Source organism: Motacilla alba, chromosome 13, assembly GCF_015832195.1.
Source record: "Motacilla alba alba isolate MOTALB_02 chromosome 13, Motacilla_alba_V1.0_pri, whole genome shotgun sequence".
Classification (NCBI taxonomy): domain Eukaryota; kingdom Metazoa; phylum Chordata; class Aves; order Passeriformes; family Motacillidae; genus Motacilla; species Motacilla alba.
This window is the reverse complement of record NC_052028.1, coordinates 2,142,648-2,163,301: the sequence shown is the minus strand read 5'-3', so window position 1 is coordinate 2,163,301 and position 20,654 is coordinate 2,142,648. Positions and strand designations below refer to the sequence as shown.

General features: G+C 55.6%; 1 protein-coding gene and 2 pseudogenes across 1 annotated transcript in view; all 3 read left to right on the top strand.

Annotated features, from left to right (window-relative positions):
• LOC119706728 overlaps window positions 1-15,037 on the top strand; it is a 19,429-nt pseudogene extending 4,392 nt beyond the window's left edge.
• LOC119706656 (protocadherin gamma-A6-like) overlaps window positions 1-20,654 on the top strand; it is a 206,834-nt gene that overhangs the window by 59,050 nt on the left and 127,130 nt on the right. The gene's annotated exons all lie outside the window — the stretch shown is intronic.
• On the top strand, window positions 14,503-20,417 carry LOC119706641 (annotated as a pseudogene).

Below are 20,654 nucleotides of genomic sequence, written 5' to 3'. Positions count from 1 at the left end.
ATCTAAAGAAAAAGACTTTCTTAGATGTTTATCTGCAGAACATCGCTCTGAGAAATACTCTTCTTGACAAATATTCATGGTGAGAAGTCAGTGGAAGATCAGTGAGAGATTGGCCTCAGAGCAGGAAAGGAGGGGCTCGCATGCTCCGCTTGGCTTGGTGTGCTTTCACAGCAATCCTAGTGCCAAGGCCTGTGTGACTGAGGGAATTCCCCTTCTCCTGTACCCCAGAATGATACAGAGATGATGAACTTGTCTGCAGACACACCCATGGAAATGCAAACATGCCTCAGAGATTCTGTGTCTAAGAAGTGTCCCTTTTCCAGGTGTACGTCCTTGTAAGACTGTGAGGTAAAATCTTGTCTTAGGTGTACTGAGCTTTCCACAGCCTTGACCAGCCTTCAGAGGTTTCTGATGGATCTTGCTCGTCGGAAGTAACTGCTGACATTTTGTTAGGATTTAAACTGTTTGTGTGTGGAGAATGTGGGCACGGGAGGATAGTTTTGATAGGAAATTCTGATTTGGGGTCTTGAACGTTGAACATTGCTTGAGATGAGTGTGAGCAGAGAAGTTCACCTGTGTGGATCTGGGCTGTGATCCTTATTCTCCATGAGGAGAAGTTGTGTGGGAAACGTGTCTTTGACAGTCTCTGTTTGCAAAGTGGTCTCTGTTGGGTGATGTTTGAGCACACTGAAGTTTTGTGTCACACAGAGACAGGGCAGATAAGAGTTTGCTGTGGCGTAGTTTGAACTGCCTGGGAGGTTGGTATAAACATTGAAATTCCCCTATTTTTATTCCCATAGTTTTGGTTCTGTGCACTTTTCTTGTTTTCCAAAGAACTTAGAGAGCCATGCCTGTGATCTTTGGTGTAAAGTCCCGAGTGATCCTCCTGTGTACTTTTTGCAAGGTAGACGATGCTTCTTGTGTACCTGCTCCACCTGACAAAGTCTGAACTCTTAAGCCATGGTTCTTAACTTCTGTGGCTTTCCTGTTCCTTCCTTGTTTCTTATGTTCCACAAGTAGGCCTTGGTTTGGCTGATAGTCCCTGCAAGTAGAGATCTGTTCAGATTATCAGGAGGTGGGACTTGTTCTTATCTATGTTCACCCATGGAGGTGCTCAGCTGCCAGTCGAAAGGCTTTGATACATTTATATTTCCCAAGAATATCACTGGATTGCACGTTATTCTGCTTGTGGCTGCCGTCCAGCCAACTGTTGTTTACTGACCATAGTGCAACTAAAAGTTGTGAATGCAGAGCGAGGAAGGTGAGGGACAAGCTCGGAACGAGGAACATGGATGGGCCAATGTGTTTCTGGATGAGCAGTGGTTTGGTTTCATGCCTGATGCCAAGGCCATTTCTGTTACGATCCCGATTTCCCTGTTTTGAAAGGCAATGACAAGGAGGTATTAGAACGTGTGAAGCTGGAACAAGGATGTCTGGGTAGCATGGCTTGTGATTGTTGTGAGAATCCTCCTCTATCCATCTCTGTGTCCCTGGAGCATGATGGTACACGGTATCCTCACAGGTGTAATTACACTTCCTTTCAGGCCGTTGTTTCTGGAAGTCATGGTTCATTTTGCCTGTTTCTGGAGAAAAGGCATTTTGCTTTAGAAGATGCAAGGATTTTTTAGCAGCAAAAACTCTATTCAATCACCTAAACCAGGATTTTTGATTGGAAGAAATTTAAGAAAAATCTAAAAAGGACTCTCTCATATCTTCTCATACAAACAAGGCCCATTATAAAGTGTTTACATTGAGAGAATTTTATTTGTAGGGGAGTTAACAGGCCGCATCATGGAAAAACTATACCTGAGAGCTGATAATGACATTATAAAATGAAATTAGATGTGTACCATCCGAATCATTTTGCTTCTGCTCAGGAAGTACCTCTTGCTTTGCTTGTTGTTTTGAGCGTGACCTCAGGGTATCTGATCTCACATGGAAGGTCCCACCTGTTCCTGTTGTCCAAGTGCAGGTGGAGCTCAAATATCTCAATGCCCAGCTGGAAACTCCCCATGGGTGGGGTCTTCAAGGGCCTGTCCTTGGACTGATACGTTCAGTATCTTTATCAGTGACCCGGCTGATTGGGGTGAGGGTGCTCTCTACAGCTTTGCAGCTGGCACCAAGCTCAGTGGTGCCGCAGATTGAGCAGAAGGATGGGATGTCATCCGCAGGGACCTGGGCAGTCTGGAGGAGTGGACTCATGTCAGCCTCATTAAGTTCAACAAGGTGGAGTGCAGAATCATGCTCCTGGGTCAGGGCAATCCCCTTGCAGTACAAACTTGGGGGATGGAGAGCTGCCCTGAGGAGGAGGACTCGGGGTCCTGGTGGGTGACAAATGGGATATGAGCTGGCAGGGAGTTCTTGCAGGCCAGGAAGTCAATCCCATTCTGGGCTGCGTAACAAGAGTGGGGCCAGCAGGACAAGGGAGCAGCAACTGATAGAACAAGCGAGAGAGTCTTAAGCTGAGCCAAGGGAAATACAGGCTGGATGTTAGCAAGGAAGTTTTTAATGTAAAGAATGATCAAGTACCGGAGGTGTCTGCCTGTGGAGGTGGTGCAGTCACCATCTCTGGATGTGTTTAAAACAAGACTGGATGTGGCACTGGGTGCTCTGGTTTAGTTGAGGTGTTAGGGCATGGGTTGGACTCGATGACCCTGAAGGTCCCTCCAGCCTTATCCTTCTGTGATTCTGTGATTTTCTGTCTTCATTGTGCTATTGTGAGACCTGTCAGAGTATGTCCAGAGAAGGACACCAGAACGTGTCAAAGGGATGGAACATCTCTGCCACACAGATGGGCAGAGGGAAGCCCTTCAGCCTGAGGGGAAAAGATGCTGGGAAGAACTTACTGTGATGTTTACTATGTAGAATGATTAAAAGAGTTCTGGAGAGAGACTTCTGATAGGGCCCATCTTGCTAGGATAAGGTCACTGGTTTGAATCTGAGAGGAGGTGGGTTTAGCCTGGTATCATGTTTTTCAGTGGGGGTGGTGAGAAATAGGAACGCGTTCCCCAGAGAAGATATTGATATACCCTGTTTGAAAGAGTTCAGGGCTTTGAGAATCCCGAGTAGTGAGTTGTGGACTACCTGACCATGAAGATTCCTTCCCACCCAAACCATGACAAGATGGAAATTACTTTTCCTTCCATGTGATCTGAATATTATTGACTATTCCACACTACTCCAACTATTCCCTTCTAGGTATTTTTCCCGATTATTATAACTAATAGAAATATCCCAGAGTACTAAAGAGCTTTTAAAGTCTTCCCCACCGGTACTGTCGCATCTTTTTCTAATAGTTGTACCTTCATTTTAATAACAGTAGGTGACTTTATTACTATGCCATAAATATTTGCTTCTGGTAATTCACTGCGGCAAAGGGAGATGATCTAAAAGTACCGAAATCGCCTTCTCAGATTTCATCTCCTTCGGTGTCGCATAAGGACAGAGCTTCTGCGCGGGCGGTTGGCAGCGGGGAGCGGGCGCCGGGGCCGGTGCAGGCCGCTGAGCCGCGCCCAAAGCCGGGCCCCGCCGAGCGCGGCCATCGGGCGGCTGCAGCGGCGCGGCGGCGCCTCCGGGTGTCGCTGTTGGCCGCCGCCGAGCGGCGCTGGAGCCGCCGCCGCCGCCGCCGCAGCGTCCTGCCCCCGCAGGCTGCTCGCTCGCCCGGCGCCGGCCACAGCGGCAGCGGCAGCGGCCGCAGCAGCGAGAGGCGGCGAGAGGCGGCGAGAGGCGGCGAGAGGCGGCGCGCCGAGCTCGGTTGCCTTTCGGCGGTGTCGGCCGCGGGCGGCGAGAGCGGCTGGAAGGGCGGCGGGGCGGCGGCAGGAGGCAGGAGCGCGGCGAGCGCGGCGGGCAGAGAATGGCGGGGGAGGCGGGCGGCAGAGGCGCGGGCCGGGCGGCGGGCGAGCGCTGCTGGCCGCGGTGCTGCTGTGCGTGTGCTGCCGGGCGGCGGCCGAGCGGGTCCGCTACGCCATCGCCGAGGAGCTGGGCAGAGGCTCGCTCGTGGGGCCGCTGGCGCGGGACCTGGGGCTCAGCGCCGACGAGCTGCCGGCGCGCAAGCTGCGGCTGAGCGACGAGAAGCAATACTTCAGGGTGGATGAGGAGAACGGGAACCTGTACGTGAACGAGAGGCTGGACCGGGAGGAAATGTGCGGCGACTCGGCGACCTGCTCCGTCAGCTTCGAGGCGCTGGTGCACAACCCGCTGAACGTCTTCCACGTTGATGTGGAGATCGAGGACGTGAATGACAACTCCCCGGTCTTCAGGAAGGCTGCTCTGGAACTGGAAATCACAGAATTGACGCTTCCCGGTGCTCGTTTTCCACTGGAGAGGGCACAAGACGCTGATGTGGGAACGAACTCACTGTTGATGTACCATCTCTCTAGCAACCCGTCCTTCTCTCTGGCCTTAAAGGAGAGCTCTGAGGGGAGCAAGCAGCCGGAAATGGTGCTCGACAGAGCCTTGGACCGGGAGAAGCAGAGTTCCTTTGAGCTGGTGCTGACGGCCGTAGATGGTGGGGACCCCGTGAGATCCGGCACTGTCCAGGTTCTGATCAACGTGACAGACGCAAATGACAACCCACCTGTGTTCAGCAAAAGTGTCTACGAGGCGCGAGTGGCAGAGAATTTGCCAGCGGGGTCGCTCGTGCTGCGGGTACGGGCGACAGATGCGGACACAGGCTCCAACGGGCGAGTCTTCTACTCATTTAGCAACGTCCACGGCAGCATCAGTTCGTTGTTCAGTGTCGACAGCGATAGCGGGGAGGTGAGGACGGCGGGTCCCCTCGATTTCGAGGAGAAGAGTAAATACATCTTTGACCTGGAGGCGAAGGATGGTGGCGGTTTAGTGTCATATTGTAAAGTGCAGATAGACATCACGGACGAGAATGACAACGCCCCGGAAATCACGATTCTGTCGCTATCGAGTCCGGTGCCAGAGGATGCCCCGAGTGGCACCGTGGTGGCCGTGCTGAAAGTGCGGGACAGAGACTCGGGCGAGAACGGTCAGGTGTCGTGCGAGCTGTCGGGCGAGGCGCCGCTGTCGCTGGTGGCGTCGTCGGGCGGCTCGTACAAGGTGGTGACGGCGAGCGCGCTGGACCGCGAGCAGGCGTGCGAGCACCGCGTGACGGTGGTGGCCCGGGACCGGGGCAGGCCGGCGCTGCGGAGCAGCAGGGAGCTGGTGCTGGAGGTGTCGGACGTGAACGACAACCGCGCCGGTGTTCGAGGAGGGCGGCGTACAGCGCGTACGTGGCGGAGAACAACGCGGCGGGCGCGCTGGTGCTGCGCGTGCAGGCGCGGGACGCGGACGCGGGCGCCAACGGGCGCGTGAGCTACTGGCTGGCGGGCGGCAGCGCGGGCGCGGCGGGCGCGGCGCCGCTCGTGTCGGTGGAGGCGCGGAGCGGCGCGCTGTACGCGCAGCGCTCCTTGGACTACGAGCGGTGCCGCGAGTTCGCGGTGGCCGTGCGGGCGCAGGACGGCGGCTCGCCGGCGCGCAGCTCCACGGCCACGGTGCGCGTCTTCGTGCTGGACCGCAACGACAACGCGCCCAGGGTGCTGTGGCCGGCGGCGGCGGCGGCGGCGGCGGGAGAGGCGGCGGGAGGGGCGGCGGCGCCTTTCGAGGTGGTGCCGCGCTCGGCCGAGGCCGGCTACCTGGTGGCCAAGGTGGTGGCGGTGGACGCGGACGCGGGGCGCAACGCGTGGCTGTCGTACGAGCTGGTGGCGGCGTCGGAGCCGGCGCTGTTCCGCGTGGGGGCTGCACAGCGGCGAGGTGCGCACGGCGCGCGCCGTGTCCGAGCGGGACGCGGCCAAGCAGCGTGTGGGTGGCCGTGGTGAAGGACCACGGGCAGCCGGCGCTGTCGGCCACGGCCACGCTGCACGTGGTGCTGGCCGAGAGCTTGCAGGAGGCGCTGCCGGAGCTGAGCGAGCGGCCGGCGGGCGCCGATGGCGGCGGCGGCGGCGGCGGCCGAGCTGCAGTTCTACCTGGTGCTGGCGCTGGCGCTGCTGTCGGCGCTCTTGGTGCTGAGCGTGGCGCTGGCCGTGCTGGCGCGGCTGCGCCGGGCCGGGCCGCCCGCCGTGCTGCGCTGCCTGGGCGCGCAGCGCTTCTCGCTGGCCGGCGCCGCCTTCCCGGCCGACTTCTGCGAGGGCACCTTGCCCTACTCCTACAACCTGTGCGTGGGCGCCGCCGGCCCGCGCCCCGCCCGAGGCCGCTTGGCCGCCGCCGCCGGTGCCCATCCTGTCGGCGGAGGAGCTTCTGGCCGGGGATTCCTGCGACAAGCCGAGCCTGAGCAGCAGCGCCCTGACGGGAGAGCCGCCCGCCAATCCCGAGCTACCGCAGGTCTGTAATGCCGCGTGCTCCTTCTGTTATTGAGGCTTTCCTATTATAGTCCTTCCCCCCCTCTTTTTCTGGGCATGGTGTCCATGTGAAATTCTCATTTGTGTCTCCATGTAGCCGCGGGACATTTCGATCTTTCCTTGGTATCGGCTTCCGTTTCAGCTGAGATGCTTTGACTATTTTTTTTTAACATTGGAGCATTGTTTTCCTGCTTTCCGGGGTTACATTGTTGTGGGAGGCACACACCTGTGTCCATGAATTTGAGGAAAATATTTAAGAAACTGAATTAAGGAAAGAGTTATCTTCTTTCCAGGGAGAAGAGGTGGCTCGCAGTAGCATCTGGTTCTTCCTTGGTAACAGAGTCAAGGTCAATGGAAGAGGTTTTGTCTTCAAAACTCATGCTCTATAAATTAAAATGCATTTTCAGCATTGAACTTGGTTTTTTCCTGTGTAGGAGATCCGCTGAATTTGCGTGATGTAGTTGGAGAGAGAAAAAAAAACAATGGCAAGTGATGTGGTGGCTATTTTCTTTCCTGATTTTATTCAGAAAGAGGGCATTTGAAACTGGATTATAGCTATACTCAAATCCGTCTATTAATGGTTGGGGTTTTCTGGTTGTGTTTGGAGGTATTTTTTTGCCTATTGGACTAAAAAAGGAATGATGTGTGGAGTGTTATGATCTGTATCCTGAGTGAAAGGAAAGGATGTGTCTCGTTTTGGGGGGTAACGCAGTAGTGCGCTGACTTCCTTTTTGCATCCTGGCTAGGAGTTCCCTGTTTTACTCTTCATGATATTTATTTCATACAGAGACGGAGGTGCAGAAAGGTTTGCTTCAGATGTTCTTCTTTTACCTTTCGTCTTTACCCAAAGGGTTTGAGATTTATAGAGATGTCGAGCTTTTGGAGAACAGCAGTTTTTAAATTCTGTCTCTTTCCAAGGATAGACATCTGAGATAGGAATATATGACAGTATCAAGTATCAAGGAGATGAGCCAAATGATAGTTCAGGCACTTGAATCCAACTCGTTTGCGCAATTTTCAAGGGTCGGCAGAGTTTCCAGCGGGCAACTGTACTTTTATTCTACAGTCCTACAATTATTTTCCTGGAATGGTTGTACCAACCTGATTAAAAAACTGTTCCTATGATACTTTCTTAGTACACTTCAATGCTGTACATGTTGATTCCTGATAATTTTTCTTCTCTTGTGGCTATAGAATTACTTGATGAGGTGTAAATGTGTAAAAAGGAAGGAACAAAAAACATTAACTGAGGAGAGCGAGATTCAAACATTTGAATCTTGGTCCCTTCAAGTTTCCTTTTGAGAGTATTAGCTACATCTTATGTTTTCCTTTAATAATCATATAACAGTTAGCTCCCTGAATTCAAGAAGCATGCAATTGTTCTCATCCCGCTTATGTTAACGAGGCTGATAGCTCGGGTTATCGATGTGTGTGGGTGGGTCTATATCTAATGTTTTCAATCTCAGGCCCCGTTGCTGAAGAGGATTTTGAACAAACAGGGTATGACTAATGGTACTCTAGAGCGTGAAAAGGGAAAAATATGCTGTAATTTACATATATTGCCATTAGTAAGTTAATAGTACCTCCTGCGATAGAAGCACCACCCGCACGGAATGTCTCTACATTCCTCCCGACCGTGGTCCCCTGAAGGATCAAAGCAGCGATCGGCTGGAGAAAAGGCGCTGCAGGAGGTCACCGCTGCACGGGAAAATTGTCTCCGCGGCAAATACCCGGTCCTCTCCACCAGCCATGGGGGAGGCAGGGCGGGCAGCGGCGGGCAGCGCTCGGTGCCTGCAGTGCCGGGAGGAGGCTGCGGGCGCCGCTGTTGACCGAGAGGAGCGAGAGGGAGCTCGGAGCGCCGCAGCCCCGCCCGCTGCGGAGCGGCTCGATCTCTCGATTGCTGGATTCCTAGCTCGGCGGCCGGCGGTCTGCGATCGTCCCGGTAGCTCGGAACCGACCTGCAGAGCAGCGGAGACAACGGCGGCAGAGCCTGAAAGCGTGAGGGTCATCGGTGATCGGCGGGGGAGAGTAGCCGGCGGCGGCGATGTGCGCGGCGGGGAGGCGCTGGGGCCGGCGGCAGCGAGCTCTGCTCTGGGCCGTGCTGCTGGCAGCGTGGGAGGCGGCGTGGGGGCAGCTGCGCTACTCGGTGCCCGAGGAGATGCCCAAGGGCTCCTTCGTGGGCGACGTGGCCAAGGACCTGGGGCTGAAATTACCGGAGATCCGAGATCGCGGCTTTCAAATTGTCTCCGAAGGTAGGACGCAGTATTTCGGTCTGCACGGGAAGACGGGACATTTAGTGACAGCAGAGAGGATCGACAGAGAGCAGCTGTGCCCGCTGGTGGAGAAATGTGTGCTGCGCTGTGAGCTGATAGTGGAGGGGGAAATGAACTTCTATGGCATCGAAGTGGAAATTGCAGATATAAATGACAACGCACCCAGCTTTCAAGAGGAAGATACGGATCTGAAACTGAGCGAGACGACAGCTCCGGGGTCGCGGTTTCCATTGACAGAGGCTCACGACCCAGACCTGGGTCGAAATTCCCTGCAGAGCTACGAGCTGAGCGGTGACGAGCACTTCTCGCTGGCCGTGCAGACGGGCCCCGGTGGCGATCAGCGTCCCGAGCTGGTGCTGGCGAAGGCGCTGGACCGGGAGGAGGCGGCGCTTCACGAGCTGGTGCTGCGGGCGATGGACGGCGGCGATCCGGCCCGGACGGGCACGGCTCGGATCCGCGTGACCGTGGTGGATGCGAACGACAACGCGCCGGTGTTCAGCCAGGCGGAGTACACGGTGCGTGTGCCCGAGGACGTGCCCGTGGGCTCCGTCCTCGTCACCGTCACGGCCACGGACGCGGATGAGGGTCTAAATGGGCAAGTGAAGTACTCTTTAAAAAAAAAAAAGACTTCGTCGCGGATATTCCACCTGGACTCTGAGACGGGAGCAATCACTCTGTTGGAGAGTTTGGACTTCGAGGAAGGCGACTCCTACGACCTGGACGTGCAGGCATATGATGGTGGGGCTCTTTACGATACGGCAAAAGTAGCAATCTCTGTGGCAGACATCAACGACAACGCGCCCGAGATTTCGGTGAGGACAGCACTAAGCGAGATCTCTGAAGACGCGCCCTCGGGAACTGTGGTAGCCCTGCTCCACGTGCAGGACCGGGACTCGGGGGAGAATGGCGAAGTGCGCTGCTCACTGGACGGAGATGTCCCGTTCCGCCTGCAGAGCTCTCAGGGCAGCTACTACCGTGTGGTGACGGCGAGAGAGCTGGACCGGGAGCAGGTGTCGGAGTACAACGTGACGGTGCGGGCGGCCGACGGCGGGCGGCCGGCGCTGCAGAGCAGCGCGGTGCTGGCGCTGCGGGTGCTGGACGTGAACGACAACGCGCCGGTGTTCGCGGAGGAGCGCTACAGCGCGCGGCTGGCGGAGAACAACGCGGCGGGCGCGCTGGTGCTGACGGTGCGCGCCACGGACGCGGACTGGGGGCAGAACGCGCGCGTGCGCTTACCGGCTGGCGGAGGGGCGGGTGCGGGGCGCGCCGCTGTCGTCGTACGTGTCGGTGCAGGCGGAGACGGGCGCGCTGTACGCGCTGCGCTCCTTGGACTACGAGCAGCTGCGCGAGCTGCAGCTGTGGGTGCCGTGCGGAGGACGGCGGCGCGCCGGCGCTCGGCCAGCAACGTGTCGGTGCGGCTGGAGGTGCTGGACGAGAACGACAACGCGCCGCAGGTGCTGTACCCGCCGGCGGCCGCGGCGCTGGGCTCGGGCGCCGCGTGGTCGGGCGTGGAGCTGGCGCCGCGGCGCTCGGAGGCCGGCGCGCTGGTGGCCAAGTGGTGGCGGTGGACGCGGACGCGGGGCAGAACGCGTGGCTGTCCTACGAGCTGGCCAAGGCCACGGAGCCGGGGCTGTTCCCGCGTGGGGCTGCACAGCGGCGAGGTGCGCACGGCGCGCTCGCCGCTGGCCCGCGACGCGGCGCGCCACAGCCTGGTGGTGCTGGTGCGGGGACCACGGGGCGGCCGGCGCTGTCGGCCACGGCCACGCTGAGCGTGGTGCTGGCCGAGAGCGTGGCCGAGCTGCTGGCCGAGCTGGGCAGCGCGGCCGACGAGGCGGCGGCGCCGGGCGAGCCGGCCGCCAGCCTGACGCGCTGGCTCGTGCTGGCCGTGGCCGCCGTGTCGTGCCTCTTCGTGGCCTTCCTGCTGCTGCTGCTGGCGCTGCGCCTGCGCCGCTGCCACCGCCGCCAGCTGCTGCCGCCGGACGGCGGCGCCTTGCGCGGCGTGCCCGTGTCGCACTTCGTGGGCATCGACGGCGTGCGCGCCTTCCTGCAGTCCTACTCGCACGACGTGTCGCTCACGGCCGACTCGCGCAAGAGCCAGCTGCGCCTCTCGGCCGCCGCCTGCTGCGACACCCTCCCGGCCCGGCCGCCGCCCGACGAGCCCGCGCCGCTGCTCGGGGACGAGGATCTTGCCGGCGCTCCTCCCGCGGATTCCGCCTCTGTCCCGGTGAGTTACGCATGCCCGAAGGCAAGATTTCGCTCAGCGTTGCTTTAGTTCGTCTTGCTACTGGGTGGTGGACGTGTAGTCAGTTCTTGGAGGAGATAGAAGTGATGCTGCTCCTGGCTATGTCATTTCTTTCGGGTCTTTGATTTTTTTCTTCTGCCGGGTCCTTTCTGGTTTTGTCACCTTACCCGTTTCATACAGTCTTCCTCTCTGTGTTCGCTCTTCCGAAGGGATGTATTGTCAGAGAAGGGAATTTCCCGTTATTAGCAGAATCCGATGTCTTCCCGACTGGCATTGTGCTCGAGTGGAGCGACATCCTCTTGAATGAGATGCTGACATCGTTTCTATTTCTCTAAGCCTTTGGTTTTTCTCATGATAATCTAGTGAGCAAGAACAGTCTTTGCCTTCATCTATGCTCTGGTCTTTCTGCATGTTTTGGAGGAATGTGTGTGGTTGCATATGAAGGGCCTCTGGGGGAAATAGCAGAGGTGGTTTGCTGCTCCCATGTCTTATGAATTTGGTTTTTTAAGGATGGATATGCCTTGGCTTGAAAACCCCTCTTATGGCAAGAGCCGTACCAGGGGAGAAGGAGACAGATTCAGGTTACAGGTGACAAGGTGAGGAGGGAGAACAATGTCCCTGTGCAGATTTTCACCACCTTAACCTCTTCTAGAAGGCTTTGCCTTTTTGCCTTCCAGAAGTTGGAGATTTCTTCACAGTTCTCCAATGACCAAACAGATGCATTCTCCACCTTCCTTCCAGAGATGTAAAGAGAGCTGTGCGTGTGAAGTCCTCGGTGTGATGGTGCGTGTTGTAGAGTGTTGTCTAGGCCACAAGGTGACTTCTGTCTTCTCAGAGAGGCTTGACTGGAAGACTTTGTTCCAGCTGTATTGGGAGCCCCGTGTGGTCCTTCCTGTGTGGGTTTGCAGGTTGATGTGATGTTTCTAACTAATAGCAGAATTGTGCAATTATGGCCATAGTGCCATAATGTGAGCTATGGGAAGAGGATACTCTGTATTCATCCCCTGCTAAAGCCTGAGATTATGTCTCTCCTCCAAGTGCCATAATCCAGAAGAGATGGTTGTGACCACTTATTTTCTGCATGCTTTGCTGTGATGAGCTAAAGGTAAAATGAGCCTGAAGATGTCTTATGTTTGCTATCACACTGCTCAGAATGTGACTGGTCAGGCAGTGGGGTCATCAGTCTGCTGCCTTGGAGTTGATGTTTCCTGTCAGTGGCGGGTATTGAGTGTCAGCACGCAGGGAATGTCAAGGTTTGAGAGTAATCTGTCTTCCAAGTCACACAGTATGCTGAAGTAGGATGATGGTGTCTCTGAGCTGCGACTCTGATGACTGGTTTTAATCAGATGTGCGTATTGCCTAATCAGTTCAGGACATTTTGAAATTCTTACATGGAATTTTAGCAGTGTTTACCAAAGATATATCTTTGCATGCATGTTGTGATCCTTGTTCTCAGTCAAGAGGATTTCTGTGTGCCACTTTTCTCTCATGGTGTCTCATGAAGATAGAGCAACTAAAAACATGTGCTCTGGTGTGATTAGAAATAACTGAAATATGTAAAGGTGATGTACAAGTTCAGTTTGTCTTAGCTTTTGAACGAGGCCTACAGTAGTGGTTATGTTTATTTCCCCTTCTTCTATTGTCCGAAGAAATTACACAGGGAAGCAGTGGTGGTGGTCTTTTGTGTGACATCCAGAGTGAATGTTCTCTTGACTTTTTACCAGCTAGACGCCTTGCTTGAGTGCCTGCTACTGAAATACTAAGGCATTGAAGCTTGCTGAGGGAGGTGCTTCCCCACCTGGTGAATGTACGTGGCCTGATCTTGGTGCACAGTACCGGATTTATTTTCAGTGCATCTGGGATTTTTATTACATGTTCTTGTAGCTTCTGCAGTTCAGAGGACCCTGTGCAAGTTGAGAAGGGCTGGAGATAAGAGTCCTGGGAGCTGTGTGTGAAGGTCTCTTGAAAGACACAGGAAATATGGTTTGCTCTTTTCCCTGACCAGGGCCTGGTTGCAGCACCATGCAATGTGAGTTTGATCATCCCAAAGTGTTGAGCTGGATGACATCTTATTCCAGCTGTACAGGGAGCCCTGGGAGGTTCTCCCCGTGCGTTTGCATCTTTTCATCAATCTTAACTTACAGCCTAAATGTGTAACACGTACCATAATGGAATATTGGGGAAGATCAAACACTTCACTTAATCCTTAATAAATGCTGGAGTTATGTAGCTACTCTGAGGGCCATAATCTAGAGCTGTATGGGGATGATCCCTTCCACTGTGCATGCGTTAATTCGTTGTAGTGAGCTAAAGGTGGGCCTTTGTCTCTGAGAGTGTGTGGAAGATGACATCTGGTGGAGTTGTCTGTTTGACCTGTATGTGCTTTTCATGTTTTCAGATCTAAAGAAAAAGACTTTCATAGATGTTTATCTGCAGAACATCGCTCTGAGAAATACTCTTTCTTGACAAATATTCATGGTGAGAAGTCAGTGGAAGATCAGTGAGAGATTGGCCTCAGAGCAGGAAAGGAGGGGCTCGCATGCTCCGCTTGGCTTGGTGTGCTTTCACAGCAATCCTAGTGCCAAGGCCAGTGTGACTGAGGGAATTCCCCTTCTCCTGTACCCCAGAATGATACAGAGATGATGAACTTGTCTGCAGACACACCCGTGGAAATGCAAACATGCCTCAGAGATTCTGTGTCTAAGAAGTGTCCCTTTTTCAGGTGTACGTCCTTGTAAGACTGTGAGGTAAAATCTTGTCTTAGGTGCACTGAGCTTTCCGCAGCCTTGACCAGCCTTCAGAGGTTTCTGATGGATCTTGCTCGTCTGAAGTAACTGCTGACATTTTGTTAGGATTAAACTGTTTGTGTGTGGAGAATGTGGGCACGGGAGGATAGTTTTGATAGGAAATTCTGATTTGGGGTCTTGAACGTTGAACATTGCTTGAGATGAGTGTGAGCAGAGAAGTTCACCTGTGTGGATCTGGGCTGTGATCCTTATTCTCCATGAGGAGAAGTTGTGTGGGAAACGTGTCTTTGGCAGTGTCTGTTTGCAAAGTGGTCTCTGTTGGGTGATGTTTGAGCACACTGAAGTTTTGTGTCACACAGAGACAGGGCAGATAAGAGTTTGCTGTGGCGTAGTTTGAACTGTCTGGGAGGTTGGTATAAACATTGAAATTCCCCTATTTTTATTCCCATAGTTATGGTTCTGTGCACTTTTCTTGTTTTCCAAAGGACTTAGAGAGCCATGCCTGTGATCTTTGGTGTAAAGTCCCGAGTGATCCTCCTGTGTACTTTTTGCAAGGTAGACGATGCTTCTTGTGTACCTGCTCCACCTGACAAAGTCTGAACTGTTAAGCCATGGTTCTTAACTTCTGTGGCTTTCCTGTTCCTTCCTTGTTTCTTATGTTCCACAAGTAGGCCTTGGTTTGGCTGATAGTCCCTGCAAGTAGAGATCTGTTCAGATTATCAGGTGGTGGGACTTGTTCTTATCTATGTTCACCCATGGAGGTGTTCAGCTGCCAGTCGAAAGGCTTTGATACATTTATATTTCCCAAGAATATCACTGGATTGCACGTTATTCTGCTTGTGGCTGCCGTCCAGCCAACTGTTGTTTACTGGCCATAGTGCAACTAAAAGTTGTGAATGCAGAGCGAGGAAGGTGAGGGACAAGCTCGGAACGAGGAACATGGATGGGCCAATGTGTTTCTGGATGAGCAGTGGTTTGGTTTCATGCCTGATGCCAAGGCCATTTCTGTTACGATCCCGATTTCCCTGTTTTGAAAGGCAATGGCAAGGAGGTATTAGAACGTGTGAAGCTGGAACAAGGATGTCTGGGTAGCATGGCTTGTGATTGTTGTGAGAATCCTCCTCTATCCATCTCTGTGTCCCTGGAGCATGATGGTACACGGTATCCTCACAGGTGTAATTACACTTCCTTTCAGGCCTTTGTTTCTGGAAGTCATGGTTCATTTTGCCTGTTTCTGGAGAAAAGGCATTTTGCGTTAGAAGATGCAAGGATTTTTTAGCAGCAAAAACTGTATTTAACCACCTAAACCAGGATTTTTGGTGTGAAGAAAATTAAGAAAAATCTAAAAAGGACTCTCTCATATCTTCTCATACAAACAAGGCCCATTATAAAGTGTTTACATTGAGAGAATTTTATTTGTAGGGGAGTTAACGGGCCGCAATATGGAACAAAATTACATGAGAGCTGATAATGACTTTATAAAATGAAATTAGATGTGTACCATCCGAATCATTTTGCTTCTGCTCAGGAAGTACCTCTTGCTTTGCTTGTTGTTTTGAGCGTGACCTCAGGGTATCTGATCTCACATGGAAGGTCCCAGCTGTTCCTGTTGTCCAAGTGCAGGTGGAGCTCAAATATCTCAATGCCCAGCTGGAAACTCCCCATGGGTGGGGTCTTCAAGGGCCTGTCCTTGGACTGATACGTTCAGTATCTTTATCAGTGACCCGGCTGATTGGGGTGAGGGTGCTCTCTACAGCTTTGCAGCTGGCACCAAGCTCAGTGGTGCCGCAGATTGAGCAGAAGGATGGGATGTCATCCGCAGGGGCCTGGACAGCCTGGAGGAGTGGACTCATGTCAGCCTCATTAAGTTCAACAAGGTGGAGTGCAGAATCATGCTCCTGGGTCAGGGCAATCCCCTTGCAGTACAAACCTGGGGGATGGAGAGCTGCCCTGAGGAGGAGGACTCGGGGTCCTGGTGGGTGACAAATGGGATATGAGCTGGCAGGGAGTTCTTGCAGGCCAGGAAGTCAATCCCATTCTGGGCTGCGTAACAAAGAGTGGGGCCAGCAGGACAAGGGAGCAGCAACTGACAGAACAAGCGAGAGAGTCTTAAGCTGAGCCAAGGGAAATACAGGCTGGATGTTAGCAAGGAAGTTTTTAATGTAAAGAGTGATCAAGTACCGGAGGTGTCTGCCTGTGGAGGTGGTGCAGTCACCATCCCTGGATGTGTTTAAAACAAGACTGGATGTAGCACTGGGTGCTCTGGTTTAGTTGAGGTGTTAGGGCATGGGTTGGACTCGATGACCCTGAAGGTCCCTCCAGCCTTATCCTTCTGTGATTCTGTGATTTTCTGTCTTCACTGTGCTATTGTGAGACCTGTCAGAGTATGTCCAGAGAAGGACACCAGAACGTGTCAAAGGGATGGAACATCTCTGCCACACAGATGGGCAGAGGGAAGCCCTTCAGCCTGAGGGGAAAAGGTGCTGGGAAGAACTTACTGTGATGTTTACTATGTAGAATGAGTAAAAGAGTTCTGGAGAGAGACTTCTGATAGGGCCCATCTTGCTAGGATAAGGTCACTGGTTTGAATCTGAGAGGAGGTGGGTTTAGCCTGGTATCATGTTTTTCATTGAGGGTGGTGAGAAATAGGAACGTGTTCCCCAGAGAAGATATTGATATACCCTGTTTGAAAGAGTTCAGGGCTTTGAGAAACCCGAGTAGTGAGGAGTGGACTACCTGACCATGAAGATTCCTTCACACCCAAACCATGACAAGATGGAAATGACTTTTCCTTCCATGTGATCTGAGTATTATTGACTATTCCACACTACTCCAACTATTCCCTTCTAGGTATTTTTCCCGATTAATATAACAATTAGACATATCCCAGAGTGCTAAAGAGCTTTTAAAGTCTTCCCCACCGGTACTGTCGCTTCTTTTTCTAATAGTTGTACCTTCATTTTAATAACAGTACGTAACTTTATTACTCTGCCATAAATATTTGCTTCTGGTTATTCACTGCGGCAAAGGGAGATGATCTAAAAGTACCGAAATCGCCTTCTCAGATTTCATCTCCTTTGGTGTCTCATAAGGACAGAGCTTCTGCGCGGGCGGTGGGCAGCGGGGAGCGGCCCCGGGGCCGGTGCAGCCGCTGAGCCGCGCCCAAAGCCGGGCCCCGCCGAGCGCGGCCATCGGGCGGCTGCAGCGGCGCGGCGGCGCCTCCGGGTGTCGCTGTTGGCCGCCGCCGAGCGGCGCTGGAGCCGCCGCCGCCGCCGCCGCAGCGTCCTGCCCCCGCAGGCTGCTCGCTCGCCCGGCGCCGGCCACAGCGGCAGCGGCAGCAGCAGCGGCGGCGAGAGGCGGCGAGAGGCGGCGCGCCGAGCTCGGTGCCTTTCGGCGGTGTCGGCCGCGGGCGGCGAGAGCGGCTGGAAGGGCGGCGGGGCGGCGGCAGGAGGCAGGAGCGCGGCGAGCGCGGCGGGCAGAGAATGGCGGGGAGGCGGCGGCAGAGGCGCGGGCCGGGCGGCGGGCGAGCGCTGCTGGCCGCGGTGCTGCTGTGCGTGTGCTGCCGGGCGGCGGCCGAGCGGGTCCGCTACGCCATCGCCGAGGAGCTGGGCAGAGGCTCGCTCGTGGGGCCGCTGGCGCGGGACCTGGGGCTCAGCGCCGACGAGCTGCCGGCGCGCAAGCTGCAGGTGGCGTCTGCCGGCAAGAAGCAGCTGAAATACTTCAGGGTGGATGAGGAGAACGGGAACCTGTACGTGAACGAGAGGCTGGACCGGGAGGAGATGTGCGGCGACTCGGCGACCTGCTCCGTCAGCTTCGAGGCGCTGGTGCACAACCCGCTGAACATTTTCCAAGTCGATGTGACGATCGAGGACGTGAATGACAACTCCCCGGTCTTCAGCAAAGCTGTTCTGGACCTCGAGATTGGTGAATTGATCCCTCCTGGTGCTCGTTTTCCCTTGGAAATGGCCCGCGATTCGGACATGGGCAGCAACTCTCTACTGACTTACGAACTCTCCAGCAACCCGTCCTTCACTTTGGCAATGAAGGAGAGCCCAGGTGGAAAGAAGCAGCCGGAATTAGTATTGGAGAGTGCATTGGACCGAGAGAAGCAGAGTTCCTTTGAGCTGGTGCTGACGGCAGTGGACGGTGGGGACCCCGCGAGATCCGGAACTGTGCAGGTTCTCATCAATGTGACAGACGCCAATGACAACCCGCCCGTGTTCAGCAAAAGCGTCTACGAGGCGAGAGTGGCAGAGAATCTGCCAGCGGGGTCTCTGGTGCTGCGGGTGCAGGCGAAGGATGCAGACGCGGGCGCTAACGGGAGAGTCTATTATTCCTTCGGCAACGTCCCGGAAAGCATCCACTCGCTGTTCACTATTGACAGTGAGAGTGGCGAGGTGAGGACGGCGGGTCCCCTCGATTTCGAGGAACAGAGTAAATACAGCTTTCGGCTGGAGGCGAGGGACGGTGGGGGGCTCACTGATCACTGCGAAGTTCAGATCGATATCACGGACGAGAACGACAACGCCCCGGAGATCACGATTCTTTCACTCTCGAGTCCCGTGCCCGAGGACGCTCCGATCGGCACCGTGGTGGCTCTGCTGAACGTGAACGACCCGGACTCGGGCGAGAACGGTCAGGTGTCGTGCGAGCTGTCGGGCGAGGCGCCGCTGTCGCTGGTGGCGTCGTCGGGCGGCTCGTACAAGGTGGTGACGGCGAGCGCGCTGGACCGCGAGCAGGCGTGCGAGCACCGCGTGACGGTGGTGGCCCGGGACCGGGGCAGGCCGGCGCTGCGGAGCAGCAGGGAGCTGGTGCTGGAGGTGTCGGACGTGAACGACAACGCGCCGGTGTTCGAGGAGGCGGCGTACAGCGCGTACGTGGCGGAGAACAACGCGGCGGGCGCGCTGGTGCTGCGCGTGCAGGCGCGGGACGCGGACGCGGGCGCCAACGGGCGCGTGAGCTACTGGCTGGCGGGCGGCAGCGCGGGCGCGGCGGGCGCGGCGCCGCTCGTGTCGGTGGAGGCGCGGAGCGGCGCGCTGTACGCGCAGCGCTCCTTGGACTACGAGCGGTGCCGCGAGTTCGCGGTGGCCGTGCGGGCGCAGGACGGCGGCTCGCCGGCGCGCAGCTCCACGGCCACGGTGCGCGTCTTCGTGCTGGACCGCAACGACAACGCGCCCAGGGTGCTGTGGCCGGCGGCGGCGGCGGCGGCGGCGGGAGAGGCGGCGGGAGGGGCGGCGGGAGCGGCGGCGGCGCCTTTCGAGGTGGTGCCGCGCTCGGCCGAGGCCGGCTACCTGGTGGCCAAGGTAGTGGCGGTGGACGCGGACGCGGGGCGCAACGCGTGGCTGTCGTACGAGCTGGTGGCGGCGTCGGAGCCGGCGCTGTTCCGCGTGGGGCTGCACAGCGGCGAGGTGCGCACGGCGCGCGCCGTGTCCGAGCGGGACGCGGCCAAGCAGCGTGTGGTGGCCGTGGTGAAGGACCACGGGCAGCCGGCGCTGTCGGCCACGGCCACGCTGCACGTGGTGCTGGCCGAGAGCTTGCAGGAGGCGCTGCCGGAGCTGAGCGAGCGGCCGGCGGGCGCCGAGGCGGCGGCGGCGGCCGAGCTGCAGTTCTACCTGGTGCTGGCGCTGGCGCTGCTGTCGGCGCTCTTGGTGCTGAGCGTGGCGCTGGCCGTGCTGGCGCGGCTGCGCCGGGCCGGGCCGCCCGCCGTGCTGCGCTGCCTGGGCGCGCAGCGCTTCTCGCTGGCCGGCGCCGCCTTCCCGGCCGACTTCTGCGAGGGCACCTTGCCCTACTCCTACAACCTGTGCGTGGCGCCGCCGGCCCGCGCCCCGCCCGAGGCCGCTTGGCCGCCGCCGCCGGTGCCCATCCTGTCGGCGGAGGAGCTTCTGGCCGGGGATGCCTGCGACAAGCCGAGCCTGAGCAGCAGCGCCCTGACGGGAGAGCCGCCGGCCGACCCGGATGCACCGCAGGTCTGTAGAGCGTTCGCTTCTTCTGGTTTTAAAAGTTTCCGAATCGTCTTTATTTTCCACGGGTATTCTCTGCGCGGTGTCAGTGGGGATTCGTCATCTGTATCCCCACGTAGCAGCGGAAGTTTTGAATTTTTTCTCGGTCACAACTTCACGTGACAACGTGAAGGCTTTGATTATTGCTCTCCTTTCGGCTCGTAGCGGCGTTTCTCAGCGTTCCTCCATGTTTCTCGGGGTCGTGTTTTCGTCAGTTGCACAGTCCTGTCTCCGTGACGGACTGAAGTAAGGAACGGCTGTCCCCCGTTCACTGAGAGCAGGAAGCACTTGGTTCTTCCTTGGTCACAGGTTCAGCTTCAGGCTCGAGGTTTTGTCTTCAGCACTCCAGCTCTAGAATGTGTTAGCAGCGTAGAAGGCAGATTGGTGTTCTGTGGAAGGAGAATGGCTGATTCTGCATGATGGAGTCCAGGAAAAAGATAGAAGAAGAAAGCACTGACATGGGGTGTTTGACCTTTTATCCTTCCTGATTGATTTGTTCAGAAAGGGTGTGCTTGGAGCTCTTGCATAGCTTTACCCAACCATCTTCGTTAAACTTCCTTTTGTCCCACTTCGATTTGAAAAGGAAACGAACGTGGGAAGTTCCGTTCTCGATTCTAACTGATAGAAGCGTGTCGCCCGTTTTCGGGGGAATGCAGTAGTGAGACTAGGTGGCCTCTGTGTATCCTAGCTGGAAGTTCGCTGTGTTTTGCTTTTCATGATCATTGTTTCGTAGAGTGGTGAGAGTGTTGAAAGATTTCTGATTCAGAGATTTTTATTTTTCTGTCGTCCTTTTACATGGATATTGGGGCTTGTAGTAGATCTCAAATATATCGAGAACTGCAAATTTTTTGCAATACCGTTTACTAGGATAGACATGTGAGATATGAAGGGATCCCATATCAGGGAGATTGGCCAGAGGAGGGTTTAGGCGCTTGAATCAAGCCCATTTGCACATTGAGTAGTGGTCAGCGGAGTTTCACGTGTTGTACTTTTGTTCTCCGGTCCCATAATTATTTACTTGTACACCTATCGTACGAACGTCAATTAGA